Source organism: Ovis aries, chromosome 1 (assembly GCF_016772045.2).
Source record: "Ovis aries strain OAR_USU_Benz2616 breed Rambouillet chromosome 1, ARS-UI_Ramb_v3.0, whole genome shotgun sequence".
In the NCBI taxonomy this organism is placed as follows: Eukaryota; Metazoa; Chordata; class Mammalia; order Artiodactyla; family Bovidae; genus Ovis; species Ovis aries.
Window position 1 is genome coordinate 209,210,515 of NC_056054.1, and position 25,123 is coordinate 209,235,637.

The window sequence follows — 25,123 nt, forward strand, 5'->3', positions numbered from 1 at the left end:
AAAAAAGAACATCTTTTTTGGGTGTTAGTTCTAGAAGGTCTTGTAGGTCTTCATAGAACCATTCAACTTTATCTTCTTCAGCATTATTGGTTGGGGCATAGACTTGGATTACTGTGTAATTGAATGGTTTGCCTTGGAAACTAACAGAGATCATTCCATCATTTTTGAGCTTACATCCAAGTACTGCAATTTGGACTCTTTTGCTTACTATGATGGTTACTCCCTTTCTTCTAAGGGATTCTTGCCCACAGTAGTAGATGTAATGGTCATCTGAGTTAAATTCACCCATTCCAGTCCATTTTAGTTCATTGATTCCTAAAATGTCAATGTTCACTCTTGCCATCTCCTGTTTCATCACTTCCAATTTGCCTTGATTCATGGACCTAACATTCCAGGTTCCTATGCAATATTGCTCTTTACAGCATCAGACTTTACTTCCATCACAAGTCACATCCACATCTGGGTGCTGTTTTTGCTTTGGCTCTGTCTCTTCATTCTTTCTGGAGTTATTTCTCCACTGATCTCCAGTAGCATATCGAGCACCTACCGGCCTGGGGAGTCATCTTTCAGTGGCCTATCTTTTTGCCTTTTCATACTGTTTATGGGGTTCTCAAGGCAAGAATACTGAAGTGGTTTGCCATTCCCTTCTCCAGTGGACCACGTTTTGTCAGAACTCTCCACTATGACCCATCCAACCTGGGGGGCCCTACATGGCATGGCTCCTAGTTTCATTGAGTTAGACAAGTTTCATTGGTTAAACTAATCAGATTGGTTAGTTTTCTGTGATTGTGGTTTACATCTTGTCTTGTCAATAAATGTTAGCTATTAATTTTAATATTTTTTGCTAAAATAGTTTGGCCCTGGGATGTTCTTTTGCAGTGCTTTCTTTCAGTTATCTACTCTCTCTTTTCTGCCTACCATCATCTCTCTTGAGTTTATTTTCAGGGAAGCCAATATGAACAATCCCTGGTGTAAGAATCTCTGAAGTTAACCAGCCAACAAATGCCCAGTGCTAGGTGACCTTCCTGTCCTCAGCTCCATATTCTGTCCCTTTCTGTCTCTCGGGCACACTCCCCCTCATTTCTTACACTCAAGTGGCTTGCCCATGTATCTGCTTTTTAATTTTGTTCTCAACAGGCATCCTTAAAAATTTATGTTGGCCAATATTTAGTACATCTTTCAAAAATTTTTCATCTAATCTTGTAAACACATCCAGACCAAGGCTAGCCCCAAATCAAATTCTTTGGTTTTTATTTTTTTTAGCATGGTGCCAGATGGTACTTAGGTAGGGTAATAAAGAAAATCTGTTTTCTTCCTCACATTTCATATATCTGTCATAAATCATAACTGACTTTTGTTGAACAACAATTTAGAAATTCATGTTTCAGGTGAAGGTTCAGTTTGAATTTCATTTTAATGTTTTATTAAAATTGATTTGCTTTGGTGAATATGAACTAATTTGATATCATTTGAGAGGAAATTTGTTGACAAGCAGTGATAAAGATTCAGCTAAGACAACACTTTGGCATAAGGTGGTTTTTTTCCTCTTGTTAATCTTTATTGAGGAGATACCAGTAAGAAATCCTTAGCTCTTAATATGGCTTTGAAATACAGATAACATCAAACTGTACTACCTAGCTAAGAAGGAAGAAATCTAAACACTATTAAGGGTGCTGTTAGAATTGACTGTGGCATTTATTCACAAATCCAGCAGACCACTGAGGCTTAAAATGTATAGCTTATTAGGTCATTACTTTTGAATACAAATTATAATAATTTCAAGGTAATAGAGTGTTTAAATTTCTATAATTTAAGGAAAAGCAAGGATAATTATTATATTTGCTTGAGTAAAACAGTTACAAAAACAACAATAGAAGCGGAAGGACCTGTGATCCAGATTCTACTTAGACTGAGGAAAGGTAATTTTACAGGGAAGCAGCTCATGCACTACACTGATAAGGTCAAGGTCAATTCTGGGAAAATGGGATGGGAAGGAAATAAAGCTTATGATGCCACTGATATGTATTAGGTTATGGAAAGTATTAGGTAAAGAGAATTGGGACATAATTTATATTTTATCTGAAATGGGTTGTCAACCTGAATTAGCTTGGAGGTTGGCTGGCAGAAGAATAGAATTATTTTTTTGTTTTGTTATTCAAAAGATAAGATTAAGGAAAAAATAGAAAAGCCATTTGATCATATGTTTTAAAAAATGTAAAATCTGTTATGAATCATTTTGCTCCTTTACTTAACTTTCCTTTGTCTTTTACTGCTTCTCAGTGTAGAAGCTGGTGGTGCAAGTGCTGTTAAATTGTTCCTCAACAGTTACCGTTTAGAATCATATCTGTGAACCTTGGTCAGCATCTGGCTGAGGGCCAGCACCATGCATTAGGGGTTTACTTAGTGGGTAAGGAGAGAGCAGAGAGATGTTAATCCACAGGAAAGCAGATTGCCTGGGTCAGCTGCTAGCAAGACCTTTGTGCACGAGTCCTCTGCTTCCCTCTGTTTTTCTTGAACCCTGGGCATGGTCTTCTTGGGACCTCACGGTCCATCCTGCACAAGGGAGCTTGTGCACGTTGGCACCAGGGTAGCAAATGTGTCAAATGGCCAGTGGATGTTAAATAAAATGCCTGAAAATTTGGGAGACAGCCTGATTAATCTTGAACCTCAGCTTCTCTATTTATAAGCTGTATTGCCTTGGGCAAGCCCACAGCTCTCTGAGCCTCAGTTTTCTCAAGCATAAAATGGATTACTATGAGCACTCATTTCCTGGGGCTGTTCTGATGTATGCATGAGAGAATGTGTGTCAAATGCTTAGCACAATGCCTTGAACTTAACTATGGGCTCACAAGCTACAGTCAATGTTGTGTAAAGGGCCTGCCATCTACAAAGTGCTCAATAAATGATGTGTATCATTGTGGACATTTTTAAGGTCTTGTTAGCAGTGACCATATGAAAAATGAGCTGATATTTCTCCGTGGTTATCGTCTCCCAATCTTCTCTGGAAATGTCTGTGATTGGTGAAACAGGCTCCAGAGGCAGAGGTGATGGGTCCATATTTAGGTAGGCAATGTGGCCCGGGGTTTAGAGTCAGAGGAACTGGCTGGAATGCTGGTTCTGCCATTATTTGCTCTGGGACTTGGGGCAGGACTTTCAGTGTCTTTGGACTTCAGTTTCCCTGTCTTAAAACGAGAGTGATAATGCCCACTGCCCAGAGTTATAGGACTTCTAGGATATGAGTTCAGTGTGAATTCAACATGTTACCTGCAAATTAAGATAAGATGCTCATTCATCAACTACCACGAGGCCCTCACGGCCAGCCTGCCAAAAGAAAGAACCTATGTCTTTACTGGCTCTTTGTCAGCTGCTCTCACTCTTGCTTTCCTTTGGGGGGAAAATTTCCTTTAAACAATGGTCTGCTTCCTCACCATCTGCTTGGTCTTTTTATGCCATCGAAACTGATTTTAATGTTTTACCTTTGTTTTGGAAAATGATCTCCTACTTCACAATCCCAAATCACAGAATCCAAAGCCCTTCTTCCTATTTGAACTCTGTAATATTTGACACTCCAGTATTCTTGCCTGGAGAATCCCAGAGATGGGGAAGCCTGGTGGGCTGCTGTGTATGGGGTCGCACAGAGTCGGACACGACTGAAGCGACTTAGCAGCAGCAGCAATATCTGACATGATGACTTGCTGCTGCTACTGCTGCTAAGTCACTTCAGTCGTGTCCGACTCTGTGCGACCCCATACACAGCAGCCCACTAGGCTCCTCTGTCCCTGGGATTCTCCAGGCGAGAACACTGGAGTAGGTTGCCATTGCCTTCTCCAATGCATGAAAGTGAAAAGTGAAGTCGCTCAGTCGTGTCTGACTCTTAGCGATCCCATGGACTGCAGCCTACCAGGCTCCTCTGTCCATGGGATTTTCCAGGCAAGAGTACTGGAGTGGGGTGCCATTGCCTTCTCTGACATGATGACTTACTCCTGCATTAATAAAAGCAAGAGGGGCCACTTCTTGAGAGGCCCCTGAGTGCGGTGCTGTGCTAGCTCCCTGGCATCGTGATGCTGTGTAACTTACACAAATTCTTAGGTGTATTACGGCCCTGTTTTATGGAAGAGGAAACTGAGGCACATAGATGTGAATTAACTTGCTTAGTGTGACTTAACTGTCACATAATTGCTGTAGAGAGATTGAAACCCTGTTAACACTGTAGTTTCTTCTTGGGGTTTTGTTCTTTTCCTAGCTTCTATTTGGGGCTTCCCTCATAGCTCAGTTGATACAGAATCCCCCTGCAATGCAGGATCCTGGTTCAATTCCTGGGTTGGGAAGATCCCCTGGAGAAGGGGAAGGCTACCCACTCCATTATTCTGGCCTGGAGAATTCCATGCACTATAGTCCATGGGATCACAAAGAGTCAGACATGACTGAGCGACTTTCATTTTCTTTCACTTACACTAGCTTCTATTTGTAGTATTTCTCTATTAAAATACTCAAAGTACTCTGTACATTTCTTAAGGCATTTGTCTCATTCTTAACTCCTGCAACTTGAAATAATTTCTGATAAATTTGTAATCTCCTGGAGGACCTCCTTTAGCATAATGCCTTGTTGAAACAAAGGGAACATTAGACAGAAAATCCTCTTTGGGCTGCTAAGTCTAAAGAGTCACCACTAAGAACATACAAACAACATAAACTCCTTCCTTCCTTGTTCATTTACCTTTATAACCAATATAACTGTGATTTTCTCAAACTAAGAATTTCCTTTGTGTTAACTGGTCCAGAGACTTTTTCATAGTATTGCAGGGGTAGAGAAAGATAGCTTAAGAGATAAAATGTGCATATTTTCCTTAGAGGTTGCATCTGAAAACATCATTGCTCTTCTGGTTAGTGGATTAATGGTAAAGAATCCCAGCCAGGGTGGAGTGTAATGTGATTTAGATAAACTCTGGGTTAGGTAATGCTCAGGGGAGAAATTTGAGCAAGTTTGTGTGATGCCCAGATGGACCGTAAACAAGAGACAATGAGTGTTGTTACTTTTCCTGCTGACCTTTATTTAACAGAACTCTCTCATTAGAAAAGAGCTTGCTTTAGCTTATTGTTAACATTGCTGTTTGTTCACCTGCTTTGAAAAAGGAACAGGCAAGGGCAACCACTGAGGGAGATTAATAGTTTGCCTGCTTCATGTTGTACAGTGTTCTTTTCTCTCTATCTCTTCAGGCCAATAACAAAGATAAACAGATAGATAAGGCTTCCTTGATGGCTCAGTGGTAAAGAATCTGCCTGCCAAGCAGGAGATGCAGGTTTGATCCCTGGGTCCATAAGATCCCCTGGAGAAGGAAATGGCAACCCACTGCAATATTCTTGACTAGGGAAATCCCATAGACAGAGAAGTCTGGCAGGCTACAGTCCCTAGGGTCTCAAAAGAGTCAGACAGGACTGAGCAACTAAACAATAGTTAGATACTTTCAGTGAGCAAGGGGTAATATATACATATTCAGTGGGCAAGGGGATGATGTATGAAGTGAATGCAAAGCATAATATGGGACACAACAATTGGGAAGTTCCTCTGGAGAAGGGAATGGCAATCCACTCCAGTATTCTTGCCTGGAGAATTCTATGGACAGAGAAGCCTGGCAGGCTACAGTCTGTGGGGTCGCAAATAGTCAGACACGACTGAGTGGCTAACACACACACACATACTAAAATATAGGCTTCTCTGGAAGATCAGCTGGTAAAGAATCCACTTGCAATGCAGGAGACCCTGGTTTGATTCCTGGGTCAGAAAGATCCACTGGAGAAGGGATATAGGGTACCCACTTCAATATTCTTGGGCTTCCCTGGTGACTCAGGTGGTAAGGAATCCACCTGCAATGTGGGAGACCTGGGTTCGATCCCTGGGTTGGGAAGATCCCCTGGAGGAGGGCATGGCAACCCATTCCAGTATTTTTACCTGGAGAATCCCCATGGACAGAGGAGCCTGGCAGGCTACAGTCCATGGGGTCGCAAAGAAGCAGATACAACTGAGTGACTAAGCACAGCACAGCACATACTAAAATATAGATTACTACTACTAATAAAAGACCATTTTTCTGTAGGTGAAAATAACTGAATATAGGAAATTTCACATGGCTCAATGTTTTAAAGACACTTTATTATATTGAACAAAATCTTGTAATGTATGTGATAGTATCCCATTTAACTAATAGAGACAAAGTTCAGAGAAGTTAAATGATTTGCCAAAGGACACATACTAGATGGTATTCAAAGTCAGGTCACCTTTTTATTCCTTAAGTCTGTCCTTTTATAAAATACAGTTCCCCTCTTTATAAAATTTATAAATTGAATAATATAAACAATAAAAACAATGTATAACAGTGTGATAGGAACTAGCCAAAGGTAAAATCTGCTGAAAGAGTTCAAAGACTGGAGAGAAGTCCCTTCTAGATTGGAGGGCAAGGAATGCAAAGGGTAAAGCAGATGGAAAAGGGATAAGAGAAGGTTATATCCAGAAGGGGCCATTGGAGGGCTGATAGGAGTTTGATAGGTGAAAGTGAAGGTGGTGAGAGGCCGTCCTGGGATGTCAGAAATGCACTGGGCCAAGGAGCAAAGTTGTAATGCAGAGTGAGAGGAGGAAGGTAAAGATTAGGCTGGAAACTTATCAGGATACCAGAAATTGGAGAATCTTGATTTCCAGTCCCGGGAGAAGACTTTATTTGCTTGATTAAACAAGAGTCATGGAAGGGCTGTGATTAAGGGAGCTCCAAGGTCATGCTCTGTAACTATGCTAAAGCACAGGAAGATCTATATAGAAGAAAATAGGCTGGGAAAGGGTTGAGCGGTTTTTCTCAAACTTTGTATGCAACAGATCTACTTTGGGTGTTTGATAAACTTTCAGGTCTCACCCCAAAAGATTCTGATTAAACGTAAGCCACACAAATTGATATTTTTTAAAAACTTCCCTGGTCATTCTTGTGTAGGTGATTTAAGGACAGCATTTTGAAAAATCAGACCAGGAGCAAGGAGGCTGGCTAGCAAACTATCCTCATAACCAAGGTGTGAGAATGAAGGTTCTCATTTGCATAGGGAGGCATAAAAGGCACAGATGTAAAAGATATTTTGTAGGAAGAATCAATAGGGCTCAGGTTGGTTAGGTCTACAGTTAGAAAAGGATTCAAAGACCATGGCTGGTGTCAAAACCTGGGCAACAAGTGGCACAATGAATAGAAACATGAAAGAGAGTGGGTTTATTAGGTCTTAACATGAGTTTAGTTTTGCCAAATGAATTTTGCAGTGTAAAATGGCAGCCACAGGGAAATGTCTACCATGTAGCAGGCAACATAGGACTTGACTTAGGGGCCAGGTCACACTTAGAGAGATGGTTTAAGCTATAGGTGTAGACAGGTAATACTTTCAATGACTAATGAAAGAATGTAAAAAGATAGAAAAGGAAAAAGAAGACCCAGTAAAGAGGAAAGATAGGAAAAAATCATAAGGCAGGAGGGGACCTGGGAAGTTAAACATGATTAAAGTCAAGGGAAGAAAGGATTTCAAGGGAGAAAAAAAAATTAGACAGAGAGCCAGAGAGAGAGAAAGAGAGACAAAGAGAGAAAGAGAGACAGGGAAAGAGACAGGATAGTCCACAGGTTTGAATGCTGTAGAGTGATCAAGAATCCTGGGGGATTCTTGTTGACCTGTGAAAAGGTCAACAAATTGGATGATTAAAGATTCTTAGAAAGGGTGAAGAGGGCAGTCACAGGAAAGCAGTGTGGTCAGAAATGATGCACCAATGCCTTAAAAATAAAGAAGGAGCAAGAAAGTGGAGAGTAAGAACAAACCACAATTTCAAAATGTTTTTTGATGAAAGAAAACTCTGGTCACTTTCCAGTGTTCCATAACCTCACCATCTATCCAGTTATTCAAGCCAGAAATCTAACGTGATCCTTGCCACCTCCTTCTTCACCCATCTACTCTCAAAACTAGCCCCTCACCAACCCTCTGATGTGACTGCCTACATACATCTCCTTCTGTCCACTTTCGGCCATCATGCTGCCTCCTGGCCCGGGCTATCATCATATGGATTACACTACAGCCTTTCAACTGGCTTCTCTGTGTCCACTCCTGATCTTCTCCCCTTTGATCATCACATTGCAGCAGAGATACCTTTGCAAAGCACAAATATCTAATCAGCCCCCTGTTTAACATCGTGGATACTTTTCCACTGCTCTTAGAATAAAGAGCAAAACACTTAACATGGCCTGCAAGATCATAACTAGCCAAGCTCTTCCTGCCTTTCCAGCCTTATCTTTAACCACATGTTGCTTGATTCCTGCCCTCCAGCCATACTGGCCATCTATTAGAGACACAGTGCTCATCTACTCTAACAGGCTTCCTTTTAATCTATTTACTAATTTTTTAATTTACTAATTTTCATTAGAATGTAACTACCTGATGTGAACAGCTGACTCATTGGAAAAGACTCTGATGCTGGGAAAGATTGAGGGCAGGAGGAGAAGTGGGCAACAGAGGATGAGGTGGTTGGATGGCATCACCAACTCAATGGACGTGAGTTTGAGCAAACTCTGGCAGAGAGTAAAGGACAGGGAAGCCTGGCGTGCTGCAGTCCATGGGGTGGCAAAGAGTCAGACACGACTTAGCAACTGAACAACAACAAGCTCCATGAGGGCTAGAAATTCCCCTTCTCCGCTCCTCCCCCCAACCCTCACACACACACACACACACACACACACACTTGGCACTTGGTTGATGTTGAATAAGTGAACAGCCACGAGTTAGCCTTTGCTCATGCTTTCTCTCTGCCTAGAAAGCTTTTCTTCTCATCCCCGCTGCTTTTACACTTGCTCTTTTTCTTTCACTTTTATGCTTCTTCATTAAACAACTCAGTCATCACCTTTTCAGAGAAGATTTCCCTGACATCCTGACTACCCTAATGTCTCCAATTAAATAATCTTAGTGTTTACTACCTTTGAGATTGTATATTTATTTGTGGGACGATATGAATACTATCTCATTCAGGACTGTCACCTCCATGGTTGACGGGGAGGGGTTCATTTTGATTTGGCTCAACATTGTAACCCCCAAACCCATCACAGTGTTTAGCCCACAGTGAAAGTTCAACTCAGTTTTGTTAAATAAATGAATGAATACTTGAAGGAATGCAGATATAAAATGAGGATTGATAAAGAGTGGGAAGATGGAGAATAGATTTTTTTTTTTTAAAAAAGCACGGACACGGACACCTGAACACATTCATAGGCCAATGGGAAGAATCTTCTACTAAACTATCTGAAATCAAAATTACACACAGGCAACTTTTCATATAGACGTGAATCATCTTCTGTTTTCTTTGTACGATGTTTTTTTCTTTTTTCAGTTTCAGTTTAGCAATAATAAATCCACTTGTCAATGAGGAAACAGGCCTGGAAGATTGAGAAGCAGGTCGTAATAGATATTCTGTAGCCACTTTTCTCCACATCAGGGCTATTGTTGTCTTTTATATACCTGGAAAGATTTTCTCAAATTTGGTAACATATTATCTAGGCCTTCCTTTTCCTTTTGATATGAACTTTATTTCCCTCTCTCTTTTCTTTTGATTCATTCCAGCAGAGAATTGAGTCCTGTGCTATTCTATTTTTATGTTTTTAAAGCAAATAGTTACCTTGAGTTGTCTACACAGAGAGCCCCACATGGCTGTTTCCAAGCACCAGACAGGATCAAAAAACAACCACCAGGAAGTGAAGTTAAACCAGTCATTGATCATCCTCACAGAGAGGAAGAAACTGGACCAGTCCTGTTGCAATTTTGTCTAAAGTTAGGTATTATTTTCTTCTGGATTTCAGCTTGTTGTCCCCTCCCCCTCCTGCCTCCATTTTCTTCATTTGGAATAAACTGGAAAATTAAAAATTATCCAAAGAAAATCAGTGGTCCCAGATTTGCTCAGAAATACAATCCCTTTGAGAAAATTATAGTTCAGCTTCATAGAGCTATAAATTCTTTCTATGGTCAGACATTTTTGGATGCTCATACACAATGAAACTCAAAAATTATGTCATGGGAAAGATTTACCAAGGGTTTCTTTCTCCTTCTCATAAAGTGCTTTATGCAGCATGGCCACAGCAATCCTCTGCATCTGATGCAGAGCAAGAAAAGTTCTAGATTTGCATTTGAATTGCTGCCTATTTTCCAACTTTCTGAGTTTCACTTTGACAGAGACTTTACTTTTGTAGATAAGAATTATGGAGTCAGGCACATGACTTTTACCAGCTTCCCAGTTAAAAAAATTAAACAACAATAATAATTGAAAAAAACCTTAGTCTGACAAAACCAAACTAATTATTTTTAAAGTCCTGAACTATGTCACAAAATACAGTGGAATCCCCCAGACTTGCATAGCGTTGTAAAGGCTTTGTTTTGACCAAGTTCCAAACTGAATCCTCCTTTGGTAGAAGCCTACATGGGTTGGTTTTGTAAATCATTTCCAATCGCAAATGCCTGTGAGTTAATACAATTCTATGAATAATGGGCAACCTCAGGATTCACAAGCTCTTCTTTCCTTCCTCTTCCATAACAGCCTTGTCTACACCGTAGTACAGAAGAGGATCCAGTGGAATTAAGACTGGTGCAGTTTCTAGAACCCTAAATGTCCAGTCCAGCAGCCTGGTAAATAATGATAAGGTGTTAAATTCTTATCATGGTAATATAACTTCTGTAATATGGCTTTACCTCAGGGAATAGGGAAGCCTGGCGTGCTGCAGTCCATGGGGTCACAAAGAGTCGAATATGACTGAGCAACTGAACAACAACATAGTGTTAAGAGGGGAGTGTATATCAGTCAAAAAGTTACCTTAAAAGCGTGATGTATACTTAATACAGTTCTATTCACCTGAGAATTGTAAAAAACATACTGTCTGCTCTCAAGGAGTCTGCAACATAATTATCTAGTCTAAAATTATACTTTAAAATGTAGTTACATATTTTACTACTTGCCTAACTGTTCTTTTTTACTCATTAAGTGGATTTATGGAATGCTGAAAATGAGCTCTTATGTCCAGAATGTTCTGGAGTTTTAATTTCACACAGGAAAACACCAAGGTGACAAGGAACCTGCATATGGGATTCGTCTGACATTTTCCTCATTTAGTACAAATGCTGGCAAATGTAACCCAAAACCTTCCTGTCTAGTAATATAAGCATCTTCTCTTTCTTTCCTAAGAAGTCGACAGGCTTGGCATTTTGACAACTGATTTATTCCCTCCCCTCCCTGTGATCTGAAATCCTCACCCGGGCTCATCTGTCACCCTGGCTTTGATGAGGAGGAGTTTAGGAATTTGCTGTCTGAGGCTGTCAGACTCCAAGTTGGCTTCGAATGGAACGTCCCGTCATACTCTTCACAAGATCGGGTAGTGACTGTGGATAGACAGTAGCAAGGAAAGGATGGAGAAACAGTCACTAATGCACCTGAAAGGACCTAAGTGTAAAAAGAGGTGAGACAACAGGTGAATAAGGAGTAAGCCCATGGAAGGTCCAGGCTTCACTATTAAAAACATAGTTCCTTCCATGCCGCACTCTGTTTCTGAGGTGCACGACTGAGTTATCCACTTGGTCATTTACCTTCCTTGGGTCAAAGTGGATACTAAGAAACCTAGTGTAGCCATCAGTTCAGTTTAGATCAGTTCAGTTGCTCAGTTGTGTCCGACTCTTTGTGACCCCATGGACTGCAGCATGCCAGGCCTCCCTGTCCATCACCAACTCCCGAAGTTTACTCAGACTCATGTCCATTAAGTTGGTGATGCCATCCAGCCATCTCATCCTCTGTTGCCACTTCTCCACCCACCTTCGATCTTTCCCAGCACAGGGTCTTTTCAAATAAGTCAGTTCTTCGCATCAGGGGGCCAAAGTATCGGAGTTTCAGCTTCAGCATCAGTCCTCCCAATGAATATCTAGGACTGATCTCCTTTAGGATGGACTGGTTGGATCTCCCTGCAGTCCAAAGGACTCTCAAGAGTCTTCTCCAACACCACAGTTAAAAGCATCAATTCTCTGGTGCTCAGCTTTCTTTATAGTCCAACTTTCACATCCATACATGACTACTGGGAAAACCATAGCCTTGACTAGACTTACCTTTGTTGGCAAAGTAATGTCTCTGCTTTTTAGTATGCTGTCTAGGTTGGTCATAACTTTTCTTCCAAGGAGCAAGCATTTTTTAATTTCATGGCTGCAGTCACCATCTGCAATGACTTTGGAGCCCCCCAAAATAAAGTCTGTCACTGTTTCCATTGTTTCCCATCTATTTGCAATGAAGTGATGGGACCAGATGCCATGATCTTAGTATTCTGAATGTTGAGTTTTAAGCCAACTTTTTCACTCTTCTCTTTCACTTTCATCAAGAGGCTCTTTAGCTCTTCTTCACTTTCTGCCGTTAAGTATAGATACCACTGATTCATTTATTCAAGAAGGAAATCTAATACAGACATAATTGATTCATTTATTCAAGAAATACTTACTTACTACCATGAGCTCTACTAAGCACTGGAAATATTGTCATGACTATGACCCAGTCCTTAACCTCTAGGGACATAGAATTTCACTGGGGAGGAGGCAAGCAGATAAGTGAACCAAAGATTACAGCACAGTGTGCTAAGGGCCATGGTAGAAATATGTACTGAGTATTTTAGAGCAAAAAGGAGCAATTTCTTGTGAAAGTTTTTTAAAAAATCAAACCTTGAAAATCTGTGACATTTTAATGACAATGGCATGTCTCTATTTTTGGAGAGATCTATCACTGTTGGGACCAGGTGCACTTAAGCACGTGGATTTGAGAAATGACAAAATATTAAAGGAAACACCCACACAATACAATAGTTACTGGCCCAAACCAACCTTCAGGAAGATGAAATCTGAAAAGTTGTTTGGTGCAGGATGAAGTTCAGAACTTATTCAAGTTTAGCCTATGTAGTAGATTAGTATTTGAGTTTCCCCATAGTTTAATTGGTGGTGCTGATTTCTATTGAGCAATTAAATGAAGTTAAATTGCTATGCATTAAGAATTTAGTAATATAAATCTAGAATAATTGATGATGCTAATTGCCAATTTCATGTACGCCCTGCATAAAAGTCATATTGGATGATGATGCATTCAGTTTACCAGTAGTTCAGCCTTAAGCAGAGTGAAGATAGGAAATGTTGAAACTGGAGCTCAACAAGGCTGAAGAAAGACACTTGGTTAAAGTCCTTTAAAAACAAATCTATAAAATTTGGTTTCATGTCTCAAAAAGCAGATATTTTCTTGATTTTTCCAAGTTTTCATCTCTCATTTTATTTCTAATAAGAAATAAGCAAGTATCATACATTTCAGGAAATTCTTTTGCTAGTGCTGACCAGATGCTCAAACACCTTGAATTCTTATATGATGTCTAAATGCTTAAATGACTCTTAAATGATATCTACTGAATGAGCTTAGAGGCATGTAGAAGCAAGAAGTAAGAACTAAAGAGATAACTTGAAATCAAAACTCTCAGTGTGGTAGTATGTGCACTCAGTCTCTCAGTGGTGTCCCACTCTCTGTGACCCCATGGACTGTAGGCCACCAGGCTCTTCTGCCCATGGGATTTTTCAGGCAAGAATATAGGAGTGGGGTGCCATTTCCTCCTCCAGGAGATCTTCCTGATCCACGGATTGAACCAGAGTCTCCTGCATCTCTTGCATTGGCAGGCAGTTCTTTACCACTGCACCACCTGGAAAGACCATGTCATAATACACAAAATGTTTAAAGTTCATTTTAGGTAATGATAGTTAAAGTGGTGATAGGTAATATGTATTCTGTACTTAAATTGTTCCAAGCACAGGGCTAACAGCTATGCATAGATTATTTCATTTAATCCTCATGACCCCAGTGTGTACTATGATTATCTGCATTTCTGCTGAGGAAAAGGAGACTCAAACTAAGTTTAAACAACAGGAATGAGCAGATCTGGAATCCGAGCTAAGGTCTCCATGGCTGTGAGACTGGTGTTTCCATGCTCCATTATACTGCATTCTAGAGACTGAGGTTTTTCTTAAGAAGCAAGTTAGCATTCATTTAAATAGTTTCACTGCAGTTTGAGTCTACTTTTTGTTTAAGGAATGAATCCATGAGGCATACACATGTTCATAGAGGAGAGAAAAATCTTTTCTTCAGGCTCTCCCTTTTAAAAAAATTTCCCTAATCACTGGCAGCCTTTACTCACTAAATATATTAAAGACAGTTAATCTGACATCCTATTTATTAGGAGTCTCTATGGCTGAAGGGAGAGTAAATTTCAATAGCTTACTAGTTTTTTGACCTTGAGCAGTTTTAATGATTAAATTCTCTATACCTTGGTTTTCTTATCTGTTCAATGAAAAGTATATTTACTACTCTGACACACTGTAAAGATTAAATGAGAATGAAAACACTATTACTTTTTAAGCATCTCCTCTGTGCCCAGTACTCTAATGGGGGCACTGGCATACATTATCACATTTAATCTTTAACCCAAAGAAGTAGGTATTATTATCACCATTTACCAGTGAGGAAACTGAGACTTGTTAAGATTAAAATCTGGTCACACAGCTATGAAGGGAAAACATAAGTTTCAGACCAAACCTGTCTATTCTTAAAGCCTGTGTTTGTCTCAGATTTTATATCCTTTTCAGATTACACTTCTCTTCACTATAGAGCATTCAAGAAATATTGGGAATTACTATTTGTACTCAATTTGGAAAATAAGATTCTTTTATTACAGCTTATTTATTTGAAAATGTGTGGTTTATGAGTGGTAAAGAGATCACTGTTAACCAGACCAGGAGACTGATCAGGCTGATTTTGAGAGAAAGAAATGAATGTAAGTGAACAGTACAGTTGTTGATTGTTATTGATTGATTCCTAGTGCCGCACAGGATACTGGGCCTTGTAGGCTCAGAGATGCATATTGACTCCAACTGTACCTTTCAACCTAGCTTTGCCATCCCTTCCCCCATCAGCAGAAGAGCACAGGAAACATAGGATGTGTCTATGTCCTCAGTCATTTATATAGATCTGTGAAGATGCCTTTTTGAAATAGAAGTCGACTTTTGGATAAGATCAAATTGAGGAAAATTGAATTTTTATTTGCTTTGACATAGATTGGGATCAGTGATGTGATTATTTTCCTTCCTATGTAGGGAGGAGAAAGAAAATCATCTTGATAAATCTCCTTGACTTTCTTCAAGGTGTTCAGTATCTTTTTTTTTTCTTTTAAAAGAAGAAAAGATGTTATGGCATAAAGATTTGACCCTGGGGTTGAAAAACTTCTGCGTGGAGCCTAACGCAATGGATTTTGATGGGGGAAAATGTTCAGTTCCTACAGTCAACAGTTTATTCATTCACTTGACTATTGGTGCTATAGGATACATCAGGGAATAAAACAAAAGTCCTTACTCTCATAGCGTTCAGAGAAGGCAATAGCACCCCACTCCAGTACTCTTGCCTGGAAAATCCATGGATGGAGGAGCCTGGTGGGCTGCAGTCCATGGGGTCACAAAGAGTCAGACATGACTGAGCAACTTCACTTTCAATTTTCTCTTTCATGCATTGGAGAAGGAAATGGCAACCCACTCCAGTGTTCTTGCCTGGAGAATCCCAGGGATGGGGGAGCCTAGTGGGCTGCCATCTATGGGGGTGCACAGAGTTGGACACGACTTAAGTGACTTAGCAGCTTAGCAGCATAGCATTTACATTCTAATAGGAGAGAGATAAGCAATAAAAACTCAATGTATGATATGTTGAGGGATTATTTGGTATACTATAGAGAAAAAGCAGGGACTAGGAATCAGAACTGTGCAAAGGGTGTGATTTGAAACAAGGTTTTCAGGGAAGTCTTCTCTGACAAAGTGGCATTTGGCTGAGACCAGAAAAAAAGTGAGAAACTTAATCAAGTGGCTATGGAGCGAAGAATTCTGCAGGCACAGAAAATTTAAAGGCTCTGGGGTTTGAGTGTGTGGCATGTTTGAGGAATAGCCGGGAGGTCAGTATGGCTGAAATGAAGTACAGTCATAGCAGAAGGGGCCAGAGAGGAACCAGCTGCTGATCGTGCATGGCCTGTGTGCCATTGGAAGGATTTGGCTTTTATCTGTAAAATAAGATGGGAAGATACTGGAGAATTTTGAGCAAAAGATATGATATAACCAATTTTGAAATGTCCACTAACGTTGGGTACAGAATAGAATAGGTACATGGGAGCACAGGGAGGATGAAGCAAAAGATCAATGGTGAAAACACTGTAGTAATCTAAGGGTTGGTGATAACTTGCCCAGAGTGGTTATAATGGGAATACTGAAGTAGTTGAATTCTAGGTACAGTTTAAAGGTAGAGGCAATGGGATTATTTGTGATGTGTCAAGGGAAGAGAGGATTCAAATAGGACTCAGGTAAGTAGAAGAATAGAGTTTCCACTTACATACATGGGGGAAATATGGGAGGAGAACATTCAGAAATTTGACTTTCAGCATGTTACGTATAAGGTGCTTATAAGGCATTTAAGGTTTGTAAGAAATTGAATATGTAAGTTTGGAGGTTAGGGGAAAGGTCTAGGTTAGGAATTAGAATTTGTGAGATGTTTATAATTTCTAAGGACTTGAGACTCATTTAGGGGGTAAGTATATAGACAAAAGACAGGGAAGCCTGGTGTACTGCAGTCTGTGGTGCTGCAAGGTGTTAGACAGAACTGAACAACAATATAGATTAAAAAAAGATTTATAACTGAGTCACAGATCAGTCCGGCATTTAAACATTTAGGAGATAATGAGGAATCAGTAAATGATGGATGTTAAAAAAATTACTCTGTCTATAGAATTAAATACACACACACACACACCTTCTCCTTTTCTAAGAAATCTAAGTTGAGGTAGGAATCAGTTTCTGAGAAAGGGTGATGCTGAATTTTTCATGATGTAACAAGAAACCCAAGGAGGAAGGTGTCTAATAGGAAACAGAACTTCTCCTCAGTCTTGCTTGGATCAAAAAATTACTTTGGAATTTAGGGTGAAGACGTAGTGTGTGATATAATGTATGATAATGAGAAAAGATGGCAGCATGATTGGAAAAGAAACATGGATAAATTTTGATGTTAATCTTGTGACTATTAATATAATAATTTCTTTTTGAAAAAATATTAAAAACTCTAATAATATTTGCAACAAATAAAAAGAATAAAATACATCAATAATACCACACTGATATAACTACTGCCAACATTTTGGTGCAGCTTTTTTCTAGTTTTTTTTATCATATACACATATGCATTAAAATCAGGATTATATGTCCATTATTGTGGTCTTCTGTTTTATTTTATATAATAGCAGGAATGCTTTTAGATTTAATTTTCATATTTTGGTACAAGGAGAGAGAGGATCAAAGAGAAGACTGTGCTAGTTTGAGAAATGTCTGATCTGATATCTACTGATAGTAGAATGATGACTGGGTGTGTATATGAGAGAAACAGAGAACAAAGATGATGATCCTGGCCTTAGTAACTTGTGTCTTGGTGACTGATACAAGGGCTGGGCTACCCGTGGGGACTGAGAAAAAAAAGACTGACCAAAGCTTTGCTTATTTTTTTATGTCAGGGTAGGATTCACACTTGCTTTCTGTGTAACTGGAGCATTGTTGCTTTTTCATTACTAGATGTACCAGAAACTAAAAGGAAAGAATATTTGGAAACGTTTTGGTTGGTATCTATTTATGTAAACAGGTAATGAAATTAACTTGTGACACAAAGTAGGTTATTTTGACTAAATTACTTGGTTTGGCTTTCCCTACCAGAGAAAGAAAAAAAAAATCATCTTATTTCCCCCTTATTTTTCATGTTGTAGGGATTTCAGTACAAACAAATACACCACCAAAATATTATATAGAGCCTTTTCCCACAAAGCTGTAAAAATTATGAAAAGTGATTTTAGTTGATCAGTAAAATGCTATGGGTATGACCACTGCAAAATAATTTCTTCTGCTGACAACTTTGATGTCTTAGATTTCCTCTAAAATAAATGCCTAATTCGATTAGATTCAGAAGATATTGGTAAAACCAGAACCAGTGAAAGTTCTTTTCAAATGAATGAAATTAATGAAAAAAACAGAAACAATATTCAGTTGTAATCTGACAATAGTGACTAAATGTGTGTGTTTCTGTTTATGTATTATGAGCTCTCTTTTTCTGTATATGAGCTTTTGATTGGTGAACAAAATTGGCTAGAGAATGAGACTTTACAAGGTCAAGGTCACACATTCCACTAGCCCCATAGAAGCAGAAAACAATGTCATATCCATCAATTGCACTAGATATCCTGATGATTGTTTCTTGAACATGTGCTCTTGATCACATAAAGACTAGCCAAGGGAGTATGATTGGTTCAGTAACAATCATCGCACTATTAGGATAAAGGAACACACAACTTTAAGCATAGATGCCACACACTACAGGGCAATGATTTCAACTTTGTATGTTTGTGAATGGCACTATACACACAGAACCTCACAAATTTGCAAACTCAACTGCATCACAGAAGAGAAAAAGCCCCACTTAGCCTTGATTCTAGTATTTAGCTGAAAACATAATTGTCTGTCACTTTTATTTCTACTTAATACTACATTACTATAGAAGTTTGAGATACACTGAAAAATATTACATTCTTTTATGAATATACAATTATTCTATGTATCTTCACCATTCATTATAACCAAAACAATGCATCAGAATATAGTTTTTCAAAATCTAAAGTAACGTCTTTACATCTTGGAGTTTGTGAAGTCTGATAGAGAAATAACACAATAGCACGGAGCAATTCAGTCACTACGTTTCTGCCACCTCACATTGAGGGTCACATGCAATGACAAATACTGGAACTTGCACCATACATCAAGTTGGAGAAACACTGGTTTTTGATCACTGAATTTTTTGCTTAAAAAAAAAAAAAAAAGCGTATGATTTCCTGACATTTCCTTCTCTGGTTGAGCTATACTGATCCCATAATAAAGTACAAAGCAGTATAAGTTCCCCCTGCAAATCCACTCATTATCCACTGGACTTTGGAACCCAACTGCCCCTCTCATCTCACAAGGAGGACTGAGCTTTTATGCTGTTCTTTTAAAAACAAAAACAGAAAAAGGAAAAAAAAAGCTGAACCAAGTCCGTAACCTCTAAGGAATCACCATTTCCATCTGCAGCCCTGGCAGTTGTTTAAAAACAAGAGCAGGAACAGAGAGAAAGCTCCTTCTTTAGTGCAAAACTCTTGATCTGCTTTAACCAAACCATTTATACAGTGTGGATCAGCCTTTCAATATGCAAAATGGACGAAGGTACCCAATTTTCTTTTATAATAGATTAAATTCAAAGTAGTTTTATCAGGGAAATCCACTGTAATCTTCTAATTTTCCTTTCAAAAAATTAGTCTCTGGCTATCAAAGCATACTGACCATAGGAATAAAATATTTATCTAACAGGTTTCAAGTCTTAAGGACAGCTTCCTCTTTTTTTTTCTCGGACCTTTATGCCTCCCACCCACCAAAGTCCTCGCTCAACCCTACCAACAGCCCAGCTGGCACCACAGATAAGAAGCAAACTGTTTTCTCCATGACCTCTAAGCATTCTACTCCATGGGAAAAGCAACGTGGAATGCACACTCAGCAGGCTAAGAGTCTGGAGCCAGTTTGTCCTCGAGGCATTGCTGCCATAAAACATAATAGTATCCCACTGTGTTTTGCTTTAAGCAGATCGGTCTCCCACTCCCTCTCTCCCCTTCCTGCTTCTCACTCTGCACCTGCCTGCAATTCACGACCCACACAGCACAGAGCAAACAAAAAAGCACGAAACAGCAACAGATTCCTTTGTTTTACATGCAAATCCTACCTCCGGTAGTTGTCACATCTTCCTCAAAAGCCACGCTTAATTTTTAATGACAGCGATCCAGTGCAGTCCTCCAAATAGCCACCGGTAATCATCATTACCTCTTGTGCCTAAAGCCTTCCTGGACCATTAATGTCACAACCCTTGCTAACTCATAGCTTTAATACTCCCTGCTCAAAATGTCTGAAAGAGTTTGGAAGGACAATAGGAGTGACAGGCACGCTAGACAGCCATGCTTGAAATTAGTTATCTGAAGCTCCGTTAAAGCTGCTTCTTACTGTTTTTAAAGCGTGCAGGAGGTAGGATTTATTAGCCTATGATGGGCACGCTGTTTCTGTTTTTATTAAATACTGTAATAGGCTGTCTGTTAGCAATGCTGTGATAGGTCCAACATCAGTTCCCCACTGCTTTCAAATTCTCATATTAAAAAGAGAGAGGGCTCAGACTTCCTTACTGAGACTGAGATCGACACCACCCTGCCTACTGGATCACATTGCCAAATTCCTTTTAACTATAGGAGAGAGAATTACTTTTGCAAATTGGTGTTTTTACATGGAAAGTGAAGTTGAGAATAAACATTCTAGGATTCCCCAAACAATTCTCACTCGCATCAAGGGAATCGTTCCTTTCTCAGTTACAAAAATAAGAATTCCCTGGAGTTAGGTAAAAGAATCAGTCCCCATAGGAAACGGTCTCATCATTACCGAGGGGGTAGGATTCAGGGCATACATTTACATAAAATTTCAAATTAGTTATCAAAGGGATTGAAAGGATCAATGAGCACATCTATTATTTCATACTAATTTACAAGCTCTATGTCGCAGTTTGAAGCAGTCTTGTGCCCGGCTCTACTGTCCAAATGGAAAGAATGAATGATGGGTGCAAGGGATGGGGAAGTGTATACTACCTTGATCCACTTTGGACCGTGATCGTGGAAGGCGGAAGAGGGATTTCTTACCATTGGTCAGAGAAGACGGTAATTACTTGCTAGAAGTGCTACTCTGAAAAGTTCTATGTACTACTCCAAGTAGGGAAGCAGAAGAAAGTTCTTGGTGGCTCACAGTGACGCAGAGGATGTGTTCTGCTTCCACTACTCAGGTTTAATCCTTTCCTTCTGCTCTTCTTTCTCCCCTCCTGCTACCCCAGGAGCAGTAGTTTTATACTGGTTACTATGGAAACCAAGTGGTCTGCTCCAGGGGAGGGGCTTAGAGAAAGCAGCAGACGGAATATGGAACTCTACTATACTGGCCTATAGAAGTGAAAATGAGGTGGGATTAACAAACGAAAACTACTGCAAAACAAAATCTCAAAGGAGACGATTGCAGATCAACACTATTTAATTACTGGTATTTTTGTTATCTGGAAATATTGTTATGATTATAGCATCCATTATTTATTATATGCAAGAACTGAATATCTGAATTGCTCAGGTATCTGATTTTTTTTTAAAAATACATATTTTTCCCTTTCTCTCTGTTTTTATCCCTTCCTAAACTTCTGGTTGTTGATTTTATCCTGCTCTAATTGTATGTGAATTTTAGCTGCTATTAGACTGGTAACAATTTCTTTTCAAGAATAATGTGTGACTTAGTGAGAAAATCTCCTCGTATCACAAACTGTAAACACATTTCATTCTGATTAAGTATTCTTACAGTGATTTCCCTGGGGCAAAATCAGAAAATATTATAATTTAAATTTCAAAAAATAATTCTGCTCCCATTATGTTGATAGGACAAAAAGACTTTTTCAAATTTTCAGTTCTTAAAGTAGAAAAAAAGAAATTTTTGTTTGTATTTTGTCCAAAACCTTTCACTAGCCTCATGATCATGCAAGAGAAAGTGTTTCTTAGCCAAGTAATTAAATTTCACAGTTTTAAAGAGTCTGGGGAATACAAAATTATTGTCTTTAGTACCTCATTTTCAGTTTGTACTTGGAGTAACTCACACCACTGAAGGAGGAGCCTGAAAATTCCAAAATGAAATTGTTGGGAGATTATTTTTCAGCATTTAATAAAAATTCAGTGGATTTTTTAAAAAATAGGCAAGCATATCCTTTAGAAGTTTTTTTTTTTTTTAAATTTTAAAATCTTTAATTCTTACATGCATTCCCAAACATGAACCCCCCTCCCACCTCCCTCCCCATAACATCTTTCTGGGTCATCCCCATGCACCAGCCCCAAGCATGCTGCATCCTGCATCAGACATAGACTGGCGATTCAATTCACATGATAGTATACATGTTAGAATGTCATTCTCCCAAATCATCCCACCCTCTCCCTCTCCCTCTGAGTCCAAAAGTCCGTTAGAAGAAATATTATTTCATGGAAAATGAGTTTATGATATTCTCTTTAAAAAATGACAAGAGTAATGTTATAAATTGCATATCTCAAATAATCTTTTTTTAATGTAAGGAAGTGTTTAAATGACAATTTAAAAGCCTTTAACAGCACCATATCTGATTTGTGGGGAGAGAGAGAGAGAGAAACTCCTCTCCCCAGCTGGATACTTCCCTCCAGTCTTAGGTGTGGTCATGTTAGGAAATAGCTGTTTATAATCTAAGAGATATGGATAGGATGTAGATGAAGAAGCTGGGACTGGGGCAGAGATAGTTAGCGATGCTTCAGAGAGGCTCTGTCTCTGGAGGAGCAAAAATCATTTGACCTCTTTGAGGATGAAGCAGGTTTCCAGAAGAGGCAGTTCAGATGGCAGTGGGATGGGGTGAAAGATGGCTTGTTGAGGTAATGGAGAAAGGGCAGGAAATGAGGAAGGGAAGCTAAAGGGAGGGAAAGAAGAGAGGAGGATATCTTTAAGAAGGAAGGAAAGAATTTCTGGAGGTAGCGTGGTATTGGAAGAGGATATAGGCTGTGACATAGGATGCCTGGTTTTGAAACTTGGCTCTGTTAGCATCCCCTGTAAAATGGGGTGATCAGGAATGACTATTGTAAGACTCAGTGATAATGAGACAGGGTACACAGAAAGGGAAGAGTAGTTCTTGTGAACAGAAATACTAAAATAAGTGCTGGTTTTTATTGATGAAGATAAATGATTAGATAGGAGGTCATCATTGTTCAGTTGCACAGTTGTGTCCAACTCTTTGTGACCCCATGGACTGCAACACGCCAGGCTTTCCTGTCCATCACCATCTCCTGGAGCTTGCTTAAACTCATGTCCGTCAAGTTGGTGATGCCATCCAACCATCTTATCCTCTGTCATCCCCTTCTCCTCCTGTCTTCAGTTGTTCCCAGGATCAGGGTCTTTTCCAATGAGTCAGTTCTTCTCATCAGGTGGTCAAAGTATAGGAGCTTCAGCTTCAGCATCAGTCTTTCCAACTAATATTCAGGGCTGACTTCCTTTAGGATTGACTGGTTTGATCTCCTTGCTGTCCAAGGGATTCTCAAGAATCTTCCCCAATACCACAGTTTGAAGATATCAGTTCTTTGGCATTCAGCTTTTTTTTTGTTGTCCAGCTCTTACATCTGTACATGACTACTGGAAAAACCATAGCTTTGACTAGACGGACCTTTGTAGGCAAAGTAATGTCTCTGCTTTTAATACTCTGTCTAGGTTGGTCATAGCTTTTCCTCCAAGGAACAAGTGTCTTTTAATTTCATGGCTGCAGTCACCATATTCAGTGATTTTGGAGCCCAAGAAAATAGTCTGTCACTGTTACCGTTGTTTCCCCATCTATTTGCCATGAAGTGGTGGGACTGGTTGTCATGATTTGGTCCTATCACTGAAGGGAGTAGGAGGTATGATAGGAAAGAGGAGAAAAGAAAGTGGGCAGAAAAGGTGGCCTGGCTGGAGAAAAGAGAGGGAGTGTGGAGCAAGAAGAATCTCTCTTATTGGATCATAAAAGATGGAATTTCTTGGTTTTGTTTTGCTTTCTGGATCACATTCCAATAACTGTCCCCTTAGTTCCTCCCTATAATGAAGTTTCAGATAATAAAGTATCTTTGGCACTTACACCTCCTTCAACGAGAGAGAACCTATGCTGGATTTGTTAAAAGCATGTTCTACCATTTCATAAACAGCTGATCTGAGGAATGAATTTAGTTATTCGTAGCACTGCTTTTTTGGATGGTTCCCTGGAGAATGAAGTTTGGGGCAGCAGAAGGCAGGAACTAAAGTGATATTTCAGAACTACATTACCAAAACATTCAGCGGGAGTACTCTCTGCATCCGTGACTTGATAACAGTTCTGACGGCATCTGCTCTCTGAATGCACATTAAAAAAAAACTTGTTCTGGAAAGAATGTGTGTATGTTAACAAATACTAGGTTGAGAACTGGAGCCTGGGTGAGAGTGATGCCATCACACCCACAGAGAATTTGCAGTTTACATGCACAGTCTGTAAGTTAAGCGGTTTAATGAATGGAATGATGAATGCATAATTTTATTATGAGTCATCACTATTAAGATGAAAATTTGATAGATACATACCAGAAAGTATAGTTATATGTTAGAGATACAAGTGCTAATTATATTTTGGAGTACATAATTTATGTTCTGAATAATACAGAGAGTAACTGCTTTCGCCCTGTTGTGACTATTTTTCTAGGAACAATAGGAAAGTTAGCTTAGAAACTGCTTCCTTCCTGTTATATTCCTGTGAAAGATGACTCACTCTGAAGTCCCAGTTTAGATCCACAAAAGAGGCATTCTCTAGTATAAATGTGAAGTTTTAGGCCTAGAAAGTAGTTAAAAGAAAACAGTTGATGCAAATCTAATGTTTAAAATAGTGTCTGATTTCCAAGACAGAATGAAGTGCCTTTCATTTGTCTATCACACTTTTAATAAAGATTTTCCTTCTCATTGGACAGTTTTAAAAGTTTGCTAATGGAATGAGAATTTCTAAAACTTTGCATTTATAGAATATACTCATACACATCATATTTGATTCTCAGAACAAAGTGACTGAGAGGCAGGGCAAGTATTAGTAGTTCCAGTCCATCTGGAAAAATTGAGGATGAGAGAAGTTATAGGATTCCCCAAGATCACATAGCCTGTTTTCTAACTCATAATTCAGCATTATATTTGTTTCATGAAACTTTACGATTGGCTCCTAATATTCCTCCTAGAAATATCTAGAAATTTGAGCACCAGGTGAATTTTTAAAAAAACTGTATGGAGCTTACCAGCATTTTTTTTTTTTTCTCTTCCTATCTGTCAAATATTCATGCTTGTGTTTTTGTTGTTGTTGTTGTTGTTG

At 39.2% G+C, this 25,123-nt stretch overlaps 1 protein-coding gene across 3 annotated transcripts in view; it reads right to left on the reverse strand.

Moving 5' to 3' along the window:
- Nucleotides 1–25,123, reverse strand: part of KCNMB2 (potassium calcium-activated channel subfamily M regulatory beta subunit 2) — a 424,156-nt gene that overhangs the window by 287,329 nt on the left and 111,704 nt on the right. The window contains exon 1 of one of the 3 annotated variants that reach the window (XM_060405123.1): nt 20,874–21,031. The exons of 1 other annotated variant lie outside the window; for it this stretch is intronic. The gene's annotated coding sequence lies outside the window, so the exon portion shown is untranslated. Of the gene's footprint in view, nt 1–19,918; nt 20,195–20,873; nt 21,032–25,123 lie in introns of those variants that run through there. One more of the 3 variants, XM_027958237.3, reaches the window with a different exon arrangement.